Raw genomic sequence first — 17,969 nt, forward strand, 5'->3', positions numbered from 1 at the left:
GATGCCGAAGTGGGAGGATCGCTTCAGGCCAGGAGTTCAACAACTCCTGCTGTGGGCAACAAAGCAAGACTCCATCTCTACAAAAAATGGAAAAAAAAAAAAAAAAAAAAAAAGTGGGTATAATGATGTATGCCTGTAGTCCTACTTACTTGGGAGGCTGAGGCAGGAGGATCAACTGAGCCCGGGAGTTCAAGGCTGCAGTGAGTGATAATCATGCCTCTATGCTCCAGCCTGGGCATAAGAGCAAGATTCCATCTCTTAAAAAGAAAAATAAGTCAACTGGATCATTAGCTTGTAAGAGTTTAACAATTGTTAGGTAGTATTACTATGGGTGTTATTGTTTTTGTTATTTGTGGCAAAAAGTACTAGCACTCACCTGAACACACGACTTCTTTATGATCAGGTATGTTCCTGTTTGTCTTGGCCACTACTCCAGCCCAGTGCCTAGCATGGTGCTTGACACATGGTGTGTATGCAACGAACACTTAATGAGTACTTAAAGATCTAACCAATACGATAATGCAGATTCTCTTGTAAGCAAATGAATAGAGAAAGGCAGTATTCTGCAGAGAAGGAAACAGGAAAAAAGAACAGGCTTGATTTTACTAAAAAGAAAAACACACTTTTAAGCAGTAAAATTAGAAGTTCCCATTTCAAGGCCACAAAATAGATAACTCATTGAAAATTGTGTGCTATAACATGGTCAAAGCAGAGGCCCATAATGAAGGTAGCAGCATTCAGAACCATCACATCTATGGTCAACTTTCAGACCCTGAAAGTCGATTAAAACATTCCAGGAAACTGCTGCACTTTCATTCTAAAGGAAGATTCTGAACTTTGTTCACATATTACACCCATTCATATTGCTTTGTCTACCAGTGTGGCCTTTTATGAAATGAGGGCTTCTTTCTTCTACCTTGCTCCATGACAATCAAAGCCAAAATGCCTTCCACCCTTAAAAGCAAGTTTTGGTAAGTGCCTTATTATAACTATCACATATGACACCAAGCTCACCACTAATCAGAGAGAGATGAGAATGAATTACTTAAATAGGACAGAAATAGCCATTCACTTCAAGAAGGCCCAGTTTCTTGAAAGTCTGTGGCATTGAGACCATTTAGAGTTTGCTGTCAAGATTCCTAGCAGTGCTCATTACCTTGGCTAGCAATCCCTCTGGACTACAGAAAACTTATTTGAAATATATATAATCACAGGCTGCAATGCCTAAGTGCAACAGGATGATTTAAAAGCACCATGATAGTGTTTCCCCAGGACATTCATCTCTCCCTGTCTATTCATCTGTGATCCAGACAAAAACTTGGAATGCAAGCTATATATTGATATTCCCTAAAAAGGATTTCAGCAACTCTTTAGGAAGAATTGTTTTAGTGGTTCTGGAAGTCTAGAACATTCTGCATTTGTGGTATTTACGGGTTTTGTTCCTATTTCATAAAAATAAAGCCCCACTAAGAGCAGTATTGAATTCCTGTTCTAATGAGAGTATAGAGTAGTGGTTAAACACATGTTCTTTGGAATGAAGCAGACCGGTGTTCATGTCTGGACTCCCCATAGACCTCTTCATAAACTTAGACAAGGTATTCAACCTTTTTGAGCCTCAGCTATATCAGGTAAATTACTATGCATGCATGCACGGAAGAGGTTAATAAATGTTAGATGTTAATGGTATTAATATTGTTTTGCTGCTGTTTCAGTTTTTCTAGCAGAGATTATTAGTATTCACCCACGCAGACAGGTAGACCGCATTTCCACCCAGGCACAGGGGTAGACCGCATTTCCACCCAGGCACACGGGGTAGACCGCATTTCCACCCAGGCACACGGGGTAGACCGCATTTCCACCCAGGCACACGGGGTAGACCGCATTTCCACCCAGGCACACGGGGTAGACCGCATTTCCACCCAGGCACACGGGGTAGACCGCATTTCCACCCAGGCACACGGGGTAGACCGCATTTCCACCCACGCACACGGGGTAGACCGCATTTCCACCCACGCACACGGGTAGACGCATTTCCAAGCTTCAATGGAGTTAGGTGGGTCCAAGTGACTGAGTTCCGAGGAATGGAATGCGGCAGAAGTGATGTACACCCTTTCCTGGATGGGCCTACAGAAATCTTCCAGACTCCACTCTTTCCTTTTTCCTTCTCAGGCACCCTGAAGGCTACTTGTTAAAGAATTTAGAGCCACAAGATGGAAAGAACCTGGATCCTACCCAGGAACCTCCTAGGAGAGCCACCCTTCAGAAACATTTGCAGAGGACTCTGAATAAGATTTATTTTTTATTTTTTATTTTTATTTATTTATTTATTGCCGAGCACGGTGGCTCATGCCTGTAATCCCAGCACTTTGGGAGGCCGAGGTGGGTGGATCACTTAAGGTCAGGAGTTCAAGACTAGCCTGGCCAAGATGGTGAAACCCTGTCTCTACTAAAACTACAAAAATTAGCCAGATGTGGTGGCGCATGCCTGTAATCCCAGCTACTTGGTAGGTTGAGGTAGGAGAATTGCTTTAACCTGTGAGGTGGAGGTTGCAGTGAGCCAAGATTGTACCATTGCACTCCAGCCTGGGTGAAGAAGTGAGACTCCATCTCAAAAAAAAAAAAAAAAAAAAAAAAAAAAAAAAAAAAAAAAAAGGATATATATATCTTACATATAGGATATATATCATATATATCTTTTTTTTTTCAGTTAAGCTACTGGGGTTTGACAAAGCTCATTACAGCAGTTAGCCTACTTCAGGGTTTCTCAGCCTGGGCACTACTGATATTTTGAACTACAGAATTCTTTGTTATGGAGGGCTGTCCTATGCATTGTAGGGTGTTGAGCAGCATCCCTGGCCTCTATCCACTAGATGCCAGTTGTAACCTCTCCAGTAGCCATGACAACCAAAACTGTCTCCTGACATTGCCAAATGTCACCTGCAAAATAGCCTCCGATTGAGAACCACCAGCCCACATTGACCAAACCATCACCATCATTGCTATCATTGCCATCATCAGTATTGATAGTCTAGTCTCTCATGTTCCCCTTGAAATCACTGCAAAAGGACCCAAACTTCCAAAAGAGGTCCAGTCCAGTTTTCTTAGGAGAAAAAAGTGAAAAGACACTAAAATTAGAGAAAAGGTAAGGGATCAAGCCATAAACCCAAAGTTATAGGAGACTGAAAAACAAAGTAAGAACCAAAATAAATATAATCATTTTTTTAAAAAAGCTGGTTTGTATAGTCCCAGCTACTCAGGAGGCTGAGGCAGGAGAATGGCATGAACCTGGGAGGCAGAGCTTGCAGTGAGCTGAGATCGTGTCACCGCACTGGGCATCAGAGCAAGACTCGGTCTCAAAAAAAAAAAAAAAAAAAGCTGGTTTGATCACTTTGGTAAACTACAATAAAATGATTAAAACAAAAACAAACCCAAATATCTGGGTCTAGGAATTTCCATGTGTCTAATAAATGTTTGTAGAATATCTACCATGAGATAAGCAAGCACTGGGCTGAGTATAACTTGGTAAATAAAACAGATATAATCGCCACCGTCATAGAGATGAAAGGTAAATAAAAATATGGAGTGTGTGTGTGTGTGTGTGTGTGTGTGTGTGTGTGTGTGTGTGTGTGTGTGTTTTGAGACAGGGTCTTGTTCTATTGTCCAGGCTGGAGTGCAGCAGCGAGATCATAGCTGGTCTCAAACTCCTGGCCTCAAGGAATTCTCTTGCCTAGGCCTCCCAAAGTGCTGGTATTACAGTCATGGGCCATTGCACCCAGCCGAAATATGATGGATTTTTTGAACAGCTTAAACACAGTCATTAATTGACCATTGCGATAGGCAGACTTCTAAAGATGTCCCTGCAAGATTCCCATCCCTGGGCTGGGTATGGTGGCTCACACCTGTAATTCCAACACTTTGGGAGGCTGAGGCAGGTGAGCCACTTGAGGTCAGGAGTTGAAGACCAGCCTGGCCAACATGGTGAAACCCCGTCTCTACTAAAAACACAAAACTTAGCCAGGAGTGGTGGTGAGTGCCTGTAATCCCAGCTACTTGGGAGGCTGAGGCAGGAGAATTGCTTGAACCCAGGAGGCAGAGGTTGCAGTGAGCCAAGACTGCACCATTGCATTCCAGCTTGGGCAACAGAGTGAAACTCCCTCTCAAAAAAACAAAAAAAAAGATTCCCATCCCTGATTATCTAACTAGACACTAAATTAGGTGCTGCCATGAAGAGACTTAGCAGACGTATCAAGGTGACTAGTCAACCGACTTTAACACAGGAAAGTTATCTTGAATTATCTGGGTATGTCTACCCTAGTCACATGAGGTTGTAAAAGCATAAGTGGAAGGTGGAAGAATCAGTCAGAGTGAGAAAGCAGAAGAGGATGCAGGAGCTATGCTGCAGAGGGAACGTCAGATTCCAAGCACAAGAAAGAAAAACATAAGATGCATCATTGATGGTTCTAAAATGTAGGAGGCTCCGTGTGAGCACCAGAAAGAGGCCTGAGGGAGCTAAGGGTGAATCCCTGCCTAACAGCCAGAAAGAAAACAGGGACTTCAGTCCTACAACCACAAAGAACTGAATTCTGCCAATAACCTGAGTGAGTTTGGAAGTAGGTGTTTCCGCAGTCTCCAGTAAGAAACACAGCACTGCTGACACTTCGATTTTAGCCCAGTGAGACTTGTATCAGGCTTCTGACCTCCAGATAATAAATGTGTGTTGTTTTAAGTCACTAAATTCATCATAATTTGTTATGGCAGCAATAGAAGACTAATAAACCATTATGCATTAAATTTCACAGAAGAGAAAGGGTTTATCAATCTCGGGTTTACTAAACACTTAATGGGTGCTCATTAGTAGAATAAATTAATGCACTCATATTTCCATTCATTTGTTAAAAATATGTATAAAGCACCTCCTCTTTGACAGTCCCTGGGTGAGGTATTAAGGATACAATAGTGAAATAGATATTATCCTCTGTTTCTAACAGCTCTTAATGGAAGTGGAGGACAGAAACATGTACATTCAACAATAATGCAGATAACATAATAAAGGTATTAATATCACCATTATAAAAGTATGAATAAAAGTATGAATAAGGGAGTACAGAATAATAATTACAGCTGACATCTATTGAGTACTTGTCTCACTTCCCTTCACAACAAGCCTATGAGACTGTATTAGTCCATTTTCATACTGCTATGAAGAAATACCCAAGATGGGATAATTTATAAAGAAAAAGAGGTTTAATGGACTCACAGTTCCACATGGCTGAGAAGGCCTCACAATCATGTTGGAAGGTGAAGGAGGAGCAAAGGTACATCTCACATGGTGGCAGGCAAGAGGGCATGTGCAGAAGAACTACCCTTTATAAAACCATCAGATCTCGTGAGACTTGATCATGAGAACAGCATGGGAAAAACTTGCCTCCATGATTCAATTACCTCCTACCCACTGGGTCCCTCCCATGACACATGGGGATTATGGTAGGTACAATTCAAGATGAGATTTGTGTGAGGACACAGCCAAACCACAGCAGAGATAGACCCATGATGCATACCATCTTGCAGATGAAGAAGCTGAGGTATGGGCAGGTGAAGAAACCAGCCTAAATTACTATCCGTAAGTGGTGGAGCTAGAATTTTAACACAGGAGGTCCAACTTTAGAGCCCATTGTTTTAAACACTTCATTGTGCTATCTCTCATTGCAGAAGGGTGAGGAGGTCTCACAAAAGGGCTGAGATTTGGAATGAATACCTTCACCAAGAAAAGGAGAAGCCAGTTGAAGAAACTGCATTGGTAAAGCAAGAGATTCAGGAAGAAAGTGGATGGTGTGGCATATTCTGGAACAGGGCCCTGTATTGGCAAGGAGGGGTGGCAGATGAGGTTGGAGGCTAAGTTGTCCTGACTTGAAAGACTTGAACCTCTCTGTCGTTTGAATTTCATTCTAAAGCTATCAAAAGAACCTATTCAAGAGCATAAGGTAAATCATCTTCAGCAACTCGCGTATCATTTTTAACATTGTTTTAGGGGATATTAGTGGACACCCTTAGGGACCCAGTGTATAGCCCTCAAGTATAATGACTTTTATTAATACAACTTAGAAAGCACCCTTTGAAAATACATCAAAACCCTAAAAGATTCGATTAACTCCAAGGAAATGAGGATAAAGGGCAGATGCATGTAAGAATCCAGCTGTCTTCTATCTACAAAGCTCTTCATATCCACAACCACAGAGACACTGCTCGGCTTCTGAATCGCCTTAGTTCACAATAAAATAGAAATAAATCATAATAAAATAAAATAGGGGATAAATCTACATGTTGGCTTTGAGAAAAATTTTCAATAGCAACAAGCCAACTGCTCAAATAAAGGACCCCCTAAAATAAATAAATAAGGTACATAAGAGGGAAGGCATGTGCTGACCAAAAAATTCAAAAATTCTCCCATTTCTGTCTGATGTTGAAAAAAATCATAGGTATTTAGCATTTTAGCCTATGCTGTTGAATGTGGTGTCCACTAATTATATGTGGCTATTTAAATTTAAATAAGGTAAAATTAAATAAATTTATTTTCTCAGTCCCATTAGCCCATTTCAAGTGCTCAACAGCCATATGAGGCCAGTGGCCAGTCAGCACATGTATCAGACATGTCAATCACTGCAGGAATATTTGTTGAGAAAAAAATGAACTACTTATTTAGATAAAAGTAGTGATTTGTTAGACATGCCTAATAAAATTCAGTTTATTTTAAAATTGTGTAATTAAATTCAGACTTATAAGAGTCTGAATTTTCATTTTAATCATTTGTATGTATTTCATTCCTCTGAGTATGAAGAGATTCTATACCAAGAGACTCTCTATGGAGACAGGACCCAGTTTGTACTAGGCCCCAGCTCTATCTTGGGCCCTGTGCTAGGCATTTCGTATCTGTTATGCTACTTAAGGCTCATGACTCCCTGTGAGACAGGCATGCTTATTCTCATTTTTCCCTAAAAGGGAGGGCTGTGACAAGGCTGAAGCAAAGAGAGGGCACATCTTTTCGGGGATAACACTTGAGAAACATCTATTTCTTCTTAAGCAGCTCTACTGCTACTCAGAGAAGTAGAGTATGTAGACCGGACAGTTAAGTTTTCCATGGATAGGATATACTTAAAGGGAGATCAGATTTCTTTCACACACAATTGTAGATTTTTTAAAAATTGTCAAAATTCTCCTGTTCTAGCAGCAACTAAGAAGTGACTCGGGGAAGCATTCAACAAGCAGGAAAGAAGAAGTCTGCTCAGACGGAGGCCCTGAATCAGAGGTGCCTGTCATCTGTTCCCAAAGGCTCCAAACTCCTGCCACAAATAGACTGAGGGTTCCTCTTTCTACAACTTCTTCTCTTCAATCTCTGGAAGGAATGTACTTGAGATTTATTTTTAATCTGAGTCTCCTTCTACAAAAATGTAGAGGATGTGGTACCCAGCCCCTAAAGTTTTGCCTCTTGGTATTCACACTTGTGAAGTCATTTTCCATGTGCAAGAGGGCTGATCGGTGTAAGCAATGAGATGTGCAGAAATGTATGACTTCTGTGGCTAGGTCAGAAGAGCCATGAGTCCTTAAAGCTTTCACCCTGTTCTCTATCTTGAATGGCTGTCTCTGGAGGAAGCCAGTCACTATACTATGAAGTTACTCAAGCAGCCAAGGGAGAGGCCCCCATGGGGAGGAACTGAGGCCTCCCTCCAATGCTCTCCATCAAGCTGCCAGGCACGCGGTACCTTAGAAGTGGATCTTACAGTCCCAGTCAAGTCTTCAGATGACTGTAGAGCCAGAACCACCCCACTAAGCCTGTCCCAAATTCCTAACTCACCAAAATAACATGAGACAGTAAATGTTTACTGCAGTTTTAAGCAGTTGAGTTTTGGCATAATTTGTTATGCAGCAATAGGTAACTAACCCAGAGGGTTTTTCCAGCTTTGCCTATGGGCAAGCCTACAGATGAGACAAGCTACTTTATATATTTAGTTCTCTCTCTCATAATTATCAGGAGATATAATTATCTTACCACTCAGGCTGTAAGATTCTTTCATCACAAGCACCAAGTCATCCATTATTGCAGTCTCCCTTCCCATGCTTGATGAGTAACTGGGTTCCTGTGATTTTTCCTCTTTTCTTTCCCCATTCACTGTTGAAATTATTTGCCACAACTATTGGGTCCCTTCTCTTCAGTTTGCCTCCTTTTCTTTTCCTCCTACATGAGCAAAAGCCAGGAAATTGAAGGTATTAGATCACAAAGTGTCCATGACCCTCAGCAACATGAGCCTACAATAGTCTTTTTAATGACCAGAGGAAGATTGTGAGGACTCTTAATTAATTTGTTATGAACACCCACTCCCATAAGGAAGCTGCTATGCATTTGTGGAATAAATTAAATAAAATTAGCAAATTTGCTTATTATCTATTTCCTGCCCTTTGAACACAAGCTTTACCCATAAACTACATTTATTACACACTAACTGAATATGCAAGGCACTATGGGTAATGCAAAAAATATAGCTTGTCTGTTTTCAAGGTACTCATAAGCAAATATAGGAGACATCACAAAGATGCAAATATGTATTCATATTCACATATATGCATAAGTAGACATTTACATATCAAAGACAGTGAAGGCTAAGGGCCAAATGAATAGTACACACAAGTGTTAACAGATCTTCAAAAGAAGATGTTATGGCTGTGAGCTGAATTGATCAGGGCAGCCTTTATGCAGGAACAAAGTCTTAAGAAGGTTTAAGTATGGCAGATAATATTACAGATACCACTAGGTTCATCCAGTTCTCCTTTGGCCTGAGCATAGAGACTCCTGCACATCTCAGCCTTTTATGAGTGGGCAGGATCATGTGACTAGCTCTACTTAGTGGGGCATGAGAAAAAGTAACATGTTTCATTTCTTAAGTCAAAGAAAAAACTATGTTTAATTCTCCAATCTTTCTCCCCCAGAAAGTTCACATGCTCTGGGTTAACTATAGGATGTTAGTGGCTCCCTCAGCCTGGGTCTCTCTGAATGACTATAATAAGCAGAGCCCCCTGACAACTTTTGTTGAGCGTGTTCCATTAGCAAGAACTAAACCTTTCTTTGTGATAGGCCACGGTGATCTGGGGACTCATTTGTTATTGTGGCATAACTTAAGTCTCTCCTAACTAAAACAGAGATTCCCAAAGGTGGAGAAATGCAGAGAACAGTAGAAGTAGCTTGTAAGTCATGTCTTACATGACCTTTCCCAATGACAAACCTGTATGCTCACCAAGACATAGCCTGTTATGACATATCTGAATACAACTGAAGGTTTTTAAATAAAAACATAAGAAAGTTGGAAAGGCAGCAGAATGAGCTACTGCCTGTGGGTGATCATTACAGATCTCAGAATAACAGGATTATTGATGCCTTGGCCAGAAGCATTCCTTTCCCTCCGTTTTCTTTTTCTTTGAGATTGCAAGCCATATATTTCCATTTGGAAAACAGTATTTCATAACCTGTAAACCTAACATGAGTTCTGTGAAACCCTCGTCTACAGTTGAATGTCCAAAAACAAAGACTTGGAATTCCTTCAAAGCTATCCCATTTTACAGGGCAATGCTTTCTCTCTCTACCAAGAAAGTGTTCCCGCTTGATAGATTCCCCGCTCTTGCTGTATATTACACTTACTGCTCTATGCCTGTCACTCCCTATTCTCTTCCTAGTTGTTCGTGCCTTATTAAATTCCACACCTTGAAACAACCAATAAGAATCGGAAAGTCTCAAGAAGCCCTTTCTCATACAATCAGAGCTCCTTTTTTATCTAGGAATACATTATCTTTTCCAATCAATTCATGAGTGGGATTCCTTGACAATTTACTCTCTTTGTAACATGTTGTTTCTGAATGAGTAGCAAATGGTCTTCAATGAGGATATGGTGACACATTTTAGCTAAACTGTTTCATAGCAACATTAACTCCCCTGTTACTTTCTCAAATCAAGCTTCTTTGAAATTGATTTGCAAATAGAATTTAGGAGTCTAAAGACACAATCAAATAGCTGTTTCTGTCTATTATTCTCAAAGCGAAGCTCCAGGCTGTAATCTCAGGACATGCATGAAAATATCAAGTAACAACTCAAAGGCCCATTTCGGCTTCAAATACCTTTGAATATTCATGGATTTGAGGAGGAGAGTGGGATAGCAGGGGAATGGAAGAGGAGGCTTCTGAGAAACTTAAGTATCTACATTTTAGAATGTTTCAGTCTTTGGCCTTTTAACACTGTAGTACAGCCTGGCTTCTGTCATTTTGAAGGGATTTCCCAGCTTAACCAAATCCCAAGGAACCGACCTCAGATTGGTCTCTTATCTAAGGAAATATTCTGGCAACACAACAGGAAGGATTTTGAAAATTTAATGAAGATTTTGAAATACCCCTAACACACTTAATTTGAAGATAATACCTATTTCACCCAAATCTCCTAACCCCCTGTGGAAGATCAATTCTAATTTTTGAGGGCAATTATTCATGTGTTATTGGCTTGAAGTACAGAATATATTAGTAAGTCTCTTCAGTTCTAAGTAACAGAAACCAAACCAGGGTAGGTTAAAATTGAAGGGGCATCATTAGAATGGTCCAAGAGTGTCTCAAGGACTCAGAGGCAAAGATGCAGCCAGTTCCCCCCGGTGCCAGGAACCAAAAGGTGGGCAGGAACTCAGGGAATACAGCCCTCTTCTTTCCCTGCTTCTCAGTTTTCATAGGGAAATATGGTTGTCCACAGATCTCAGGTTTACCTGTCATAGTTCTAGCCACATGCAAGGAATGACTGCCTATCTTTGAATTCCAAATTTCAGAAAGTGAGACCTTGGGGTGAGAGGTGGGGCATGCTTGGATTCGGTGTCTAACTCTAATTCAAACAACTTTTGCCACGAAGCCATCTAGTGGCCAAATATGTTTCTAAGGCCCAAGGGACCACTCTTACAAAGATCTAGTGAACCATCGTTCACTAGAAAGAATACATGCTTTCTAGACTCCAGAGCCACCCCAGAAGTGCCAAGATAAATAATAGGGAGCCAGAGTTTAAGCAACAGCCACCATCACTGCAAGTTGTCTCATCCAACTTCTGCCTTTATAGGAGTTGATATGACTTCAAATACTCATGTCTGACACCAACGAAGAGGGATGTCTGTTCTTGAGCTCTTTTTCTTGGTTCCCAAGGGGCCCTCAATACCTTGCTTTACCATTTAGTGTGGATTCTGACAAAAGAACAAATTAAGATACTTTTATTTGATTTTTAATTTTTCCTTATAAAGACTTGCAATAAATATTGTGGGTACCTAGAAATAATCCACCATAGTGCACAACACAATCTGTTGACTTACCTTCGCTTCCATTTTCCTTCTTGGTCTGACATATAAATTCACCTTGCTCCTCAATTCTGTCACCTACTATTTTCAGCATGTATGAGCAAGAGTAAAGTGCATGCCCATAGAACTCAGAAATGAAGAAACTAATATTGCTCTGTTATATGCATAATGGATCAATATAGAGGTATTTAAACACACAAGGAAAAAGAAAACAGATCAGCAGGACTTGACTTTCAACTGATAGAGAATATTAACATGTTTATGGGTAGAAAAAGTGGTCAGTTGTAGAAAAATATACAAAGAAAAGCTACAAAGAGATGTTGGCAGTGGCCATTTAAGCACTGTCTAGGGAAAGGAAGACTTTAGTTAATGACCTTCAAGTATTCTAATGTAGGGACATGGCACCCCTACTGTGGAGAGAGATGCAGGAGGTGGAAGGTAGCTAAGGCCTTGGAGTTTCAGTTCCACAGGCAAGGCTATCTGTCCTTATCATGAGAACTGAGCAGCATGAAGCTATCTGTAGTCTGACAGTCATGTCGTATGTTGTGTCAAATGAAAACATAGCATCACTCAATTCCTTTTGTTCTCTTCTCTTGCTAAACAGGCAACTATCTGATGCTCTGGCTTCCCATGGACCTCAGACCTGCTTAGTGCATGGAATGCAACAGTCCCAAGAGTCTGTGCAGTGGGCCAACGCTGGTTGTAAAATCACAAAGGGGCCTTCTGGGCTACCAGGTCTCACAAACTTGGGTAATGTGATTCCATCTTGAAGAGAGATTCCCCCACGGGTAAGACCATGGACCATGGTAAATGAGTGTACCCCGAGAGAACTGCTTGGGAAATAGTCACTTAGCCTATTCTCCTGCTGATGCCCCAGACATTGTCAACATGGACCCATTGGAGCATTTCCTCATTGATGTCTACATTCATTAGCTTACTCTTAATTAAATTTTTTTAAAAGATGGCACAACAGCAGCATCAAGAGCATGATTTTTAGGAGGAAAAGGAATCCCATGTAAAACTGTTTCCATTTGTGGTTCTTGCCTTTCTGTCCTTATCCATAGGGCAGCTCATTCTTGCATATCTGCAATTCTTGCATGCCTGCCATTTTGTGTCTTCCTTTTTCTCATTGTATCAGAACCATTATAATAAGTTACATTAGAACCTGTTTTGCATATTTTAACATTGCCTTCACAGTGAAACTACAGAGTGCTTTATGATGGCACACTAATGAATATTCTGTTCTGCTTCTGTTACATGACTACCGTAGGAAAAGTCTCCAAGAACTCCTGTCTCAGATGATTATCTCTCCTAATCAGGCTCTCTACTATCAAACTGCTCAGCAAAAGAAACTCGCCAATCCATAGTGCTACCAGAAGTCTAATAACATAACACTGTCACCACAACTTTTTCAGCACTAAATATGATCATTTTTTAAAATAGTAAGTTTATTAGGTACATAATGATACTTTTCAAGTTCCAGCCTGTTTTTAAAGGACTCTATATAAATAAGGAAGGGGTCCAGGAATGGTAACATATTTAATGTGTAAGTCAGGATGCTAAATGTCTGACTGTATTTGTTTATTTTTTTCTGAAATGGAGTCTTGCTCTGTCACTCAAGCTAGAGTGCAATAGCACAATCATGGCTCACTGAAGCCTTGACCTCCCAGGCTCAAGTGGTCCTCCCACCTCAGCCTCCTGAGTAGCTAGAACTATAGGCACACACCATCATACCCAGATTTTTCATTTTTAAAATTTGTTTGTTTATTTATTTATTTATTTATTTTTGTAGAGACAAGGTCTTGCTTTGTTGCCCAGGCTGATCTTGAACTTCTGGGCTCAAACGATCCTCCTGCCTCAGTCTCCCAAAGGATTGAAATTACAGGTGTGAGCCACTGTGCCCAGCTCCTATTATATTTTTAAAATGAATATACTGAGGAAAATACAAATGGAGTTCAAATGATAAAAAGAAACCTCTGTGATATAAACAGGTGAATACAATTTACAACATCATACCAAAAGGAACTGCATGTTTTGCCTGCTATGTGTCCCTAAGTGTGACACACTCCTGAATGGGACTTCAGTTTGCCAAAAGCCTGCTTTCTTTTGTTTGTGGTAGAAATTCCATGCTATGAGGAAATGCTTTCATTTCTTTCAATATCTCATGAGCACTTGTTGCAAAAAACATTTGTAGGCAAACAACTTCACACATACTAAAAACTTGTAGCAGAATGTTAATCTAACATGAGTTGTCCAGCTCAGGGGTCTATAATCCTGTAATTCAGTGTACTATCACTTCATTTTGGTTCCAATAAATACATACTTCCTGTGAGGCCCTTTGGGGAAAGGGCAATTAGATATTTCACATCTAGTGGGATATCTTTCCCCCTTTGGCTCCCTGCCCTTCTTTCCTTCTCCTTTTCTTCTCTTTAATTCTTCTACCCAGAAAAATTCTCAAGGAGCAAAAACACATTACTCTCTGCATTTTTATAAGTTGGTCAGTTTTGCTTCCTGGTTTTTGAATGAAAATTATGCCTCAAAAATAATCCCACATTATTCTCTAAATTCATTTTCCTCAGTCATTAGCCCATAACACCAATTTTCCTTTTGAAAATATAACAAAGAATAATGATCATTTTGTTGAGACAAATCCTCACTCAGAATGATTCAAAGAGAATACAAATTTAATGATCACGCTGAGAATCCAAGTAATACATCCCAGGAAATAATAATAAAATTTATAATGGCCTTAAAATTGCTTAACTCCTTTCAGGAAACACTGAATTATAGGGTAGTAACATAACCAAGGACTGGCAACAACTCACAAAAGTCTGGAAGAGTTTTGTCTTTGAGTTCATAGGCAAAGATGCTTAAATTGTTCCCCCTTCAAAAAACAAAGATTATTTATTATTTACTTTCCTGTGCACCGGACACTCCAGGAACATGCCTATAACTCTTGTGTTCTTAGATTTGAGCTTCAAGGTCTCTGACTGATGAAAAAACTTGTAGGGTAGTATGCCAACCAACTTGGGTTTTTTGTCTGTTTTTGTTTTTGGAGGAGGGGAACAAGTCAGGCAGAGAGGGAGAGAGAGAGAGAGAGGGGAGAGAGAGAAAGAGGAAGAGAGAGATATCACACTACCAGAAGCTTCATAAAGAAACCTGCAAAGCAGAACCAAAGTGGATGAAAGCAAAAGGATACAATTTTTCCCTCCAGATGATTTTACTGGGAGGAAGAAAGATTTGAAACTATTGAGTGCTTTTTCTGATAACCACCTGTGGCTCTCTCCAAAGACACACAAGTAAAGTTGGGCAAGTTGTTTTGTCATGTCAGGAAAATATTTAGTAGCAGTCTTATAAAAGTAAGCACTCTAAGCTGTCCCAAGGAGCTGTGGATTTGCTGTGCAGCCTTGTTTCCTTCAACAGGTTCCTTTGTTGCTTTGTGTGATCCCCCAACAAAGGGCCTGCCCTTCTTCTAAGATGGGTTTAGAAGTGACCAAATTCTCTCTGCATGAAGACTGTTCAGAAGTACACAAACCGACAAACCATCCAAGCTGCCTCTATCTTATGGTCCTGGTATATCCAGGGTACTAAACAGTGGCCTACAGGATGGGAAATTCATACTGACTGACTCCACAGGAGACTGGGAAAGCTTAATTGGCTGATAGCTATAAAGTCCTTTGAAGGAACAAGCACTGTTTAAAATTCTAAGTAGTAATCTTACAATTTGCTAATGGAAAGAAATATAACCCAGCTAATATGTGCCTCCCATTTCAGAGTATGTTTCAACAGCAAAGCCCTTTACAATATTCAGATAAACTTCGGTGTATAGAAAGCGCAACAGCAAGCTAAACAGCAGGGCTTCCCACTATGGCATTTTAAAATGTGGTAGGTGAAATTTGTCACCCCTAAGCAAGTGTCTACAATAAAAATAAAATATCACTACTTATATAGTACATGTTAAAAATTGTCCACTCTCCCCAACTACACCAGATCAAAACCTCTTGTTTTTTAAGTTATGAAATTATAGAGCTGTATTGAGCACACCCCTACTTATGAGTTCTGTAACCTAAGGCATGTTATTGAACCTCTCTGAGTCATTCCCTCATCTGTATAGACAAGGCTAATGGTAATACCTACATTGTAGGGCTGTCGTTAGAAATTAAAAATAATTTAATAAAATAAAGGCTGGTATTTATTAAACTCTAAATACATGTTTGCTGCCATCAGCAGCAGCAGCAGCATCGGCTTGCAATCATGCCAGCACTCCTCAAAGAAAACAGTTCTAAAAGGTCGGTGTGCATCCATGGTCTGAAGATTTTCTTGGTCTAAAAAGTCTCTTGGGCTAGTGACCAAATCCTTCATTAATTTCAAGAGCTCTGGGAACCCTCTGAAATTGAATGTGGAATGGTGTAACTACTGGTCTGTGTACATTTTTCTAGAAAACCTCACATCTTTCATCACATTAAGAGGTTAAGAATCGTTGTCATATGTAGTCATTAACTTAACTTTATCTCCTTTCCACTTCTAATGAAGAACTAGAGTGCTGTTTAGGGCATGTAACCAGGACAGGGACAGAAGAAGGAGACTATGCATCTCTCACTCTTGCTGATTAGGCTCCACCCTCTCCCAGCTTCTAGGGGCCTCCTCTCCCAAGAGTTGCAATCCTACACCTACTTCCCATCTGCAGTCTCAACCTATCCTCCTCTAAGGACTAATCATGCCATATGGCAGGAGAGATTAAAGACTAGCTAGGTCAATGCTCTAAACTCAACACCAAGTCACCTTTGAGGCAGGGTGCTGTCATGGAAATATCACGACCTCTGAAATAGGAAGGTCTGTGTTTGATTTGATTTGACCACTTACTGGATGTGTGACCTTGGAAATGTTTACTTAATCATGTCTTTTGTCACCTATAAAATAAATACAATAAGATTTACATTGTGAGTCTATGAGAGAGAAATGAGATAATATAGAGAATATTTTTTAAATGGGAGCACATATCAGGCAACAGTAGATGCTCAGCAATGTTCTTTTCATACCTGGGCTTCAACCTGGTACCGCTGGTCACGTTCCAAGGACCCAAATCCCTCTAGGAATAAACTCTGGCCCTTGTTGGCTTCTTTGTTCTTCCTCCCACCTACACACTAGAACCCATCCAAAGACATAGGTCTGACTACCTTGCAAACCTTTTCTGATGCTTACTACTTGTCCAACATTCATACCATGTACATGTACCATGTACCATTTTTCTGTACCATGTGTAGATACTGAATTCCCCACCTTAGAATTCTACCCACCTCTTGGGCCACCCTGTTACAATGTGTGAATGACTATCCTACTCCCACTTCCCAAGTTAACCACTTATTTGAATGGCTGCCCGTCAACATACCCCTTAAATACCATGTTAGGTCTGTCAAACCCAACCCACAGACAAGCCTTATCCTCAATCCTTTTCTGCCCTCTACCACAGTGCTAACTGGTTCATTGTGCTTGTTCAGCATGCAGGGACCTTTGATTTAATGGGCCTCTCCCATTTTTCACATATCATGAAAGTTATCAAATTTAGGTTAAGTTTAAGAAGTCTATAGTTATTCAAGTGAAAATTTGTAGGCAGTACAATGGATAATAATGGTAAAATGATCATTTTTGAGCTCTTACAGATGCCAGGCATAGTCTTAAGAGTTTACATATATTTTTTCATGTGATTTTCATAACAATCCTACATAGAAGATTATGATCATTATCTCTACTTTATAGGTGAGGCAACTGAGACTTAGGGAAGTTACGCAAATGGCCAAAAGTTATGCAGGTAGTAAGTAGCAGACACAGAATTGAGAAGAGAGCTCCCATTCTAAGTAAGCATGAAAAATTTCAGGGTGCCAATTTTTAGCTAAGGAAAACTTATTCGTGTGTGTGTGTGTGTAAATGAATAGATATTCATCTACTTATAAGTTCTGTAACCTAAGACATATTATTGAACCTCTCTGAGTCATCCCCTCATCTATATAGACAAGGCTAATGGTAATACCTACATTGTAGGGCTGTCATTAGAAATTAAAAATAATTTAATAAAATAAAGGCTGAAGAAGTGACCATATTATGAACATAAATTTTTGACTTTATAACTTTACGGTGATAAATAACCTCAGGTTATCAGGAACCTAACCTTAAACCACCTGAGATGTTATCACTGTTCCTTTAGTAAGAAAGGGATTTTTCAACCCTGAGACAGGTAAGAGTGTATGGTCACTGAAATCCATTATATTCATACTTTTTGGTTGAGTTTAGGTAATGGAACAATCTGAGTATTTTGTATCAAGTATTTGTGATGTTTAAGATAATTTATCATATTTAAGACTCTGACAGATTGCCCCTGCAATTAGATTATTGACTTCTAATTTTAGGTTAAAAAGTTTAACAGAATTTCATGTTTTTAAGTAGTACTGAGATGTTTAAGATAACTGAAGTTATTCTTTGTGAGTCTAGTATATTTGATTCAAAACATGGCTTCAAAGCTTAGAAAGGTTTTGCTTGTTAAGGTTGTGAGCTTGTACTGCCAAGTATTTGAAGTGTTTACAAAGAAAGTAAAATTGTTAAATGTGTAAAGTT

General features: G+C 39.9%; 1 protein-coding gene across 18 annotated transcripts in view; it reads right to left on the reverse strand.

The window, feature by feature from the left end:
• FHIT (fragile histidine triad diadenosine triphosphatase) overlaps positions 1–17,969 on the reverse strand; it is a 1,490,910-nt gene that overhangs the window by 1,121,543 nt on the left and 351,398 nt on the right. For 2 of the 18 annotated variants that reach the window (XM_028843170.2, XM_077990325.1), the window contains exon 3: positions 8,045–8,230. The exons of the other annotated variants lie outside the window; for them this stretch is intronic. The gene's annotated coding sequence lies outside the window, so the exon portion shown is untranslated. The remainder of the gene's footprint in view (positions 1–8,044; positions 8,231–17,969) is intronic. 18 annotated transcript variants of the gene reach the window in all.

Source organism: Macaca mulatta, chromosome 2 (assembly GCF_049350105.2).
Source record: "Macaca mulatta isolate MMU2019108-1 chromosome 2, T2T-MMU8v2.0, whole genome shotgun sequence".
Classification (NCBI taxonomy): Eukaryota; Metazoa; Chordata; class Mammalia; order Primates; family Cercopithecidae; genus Macaca; species Macaca mulatta.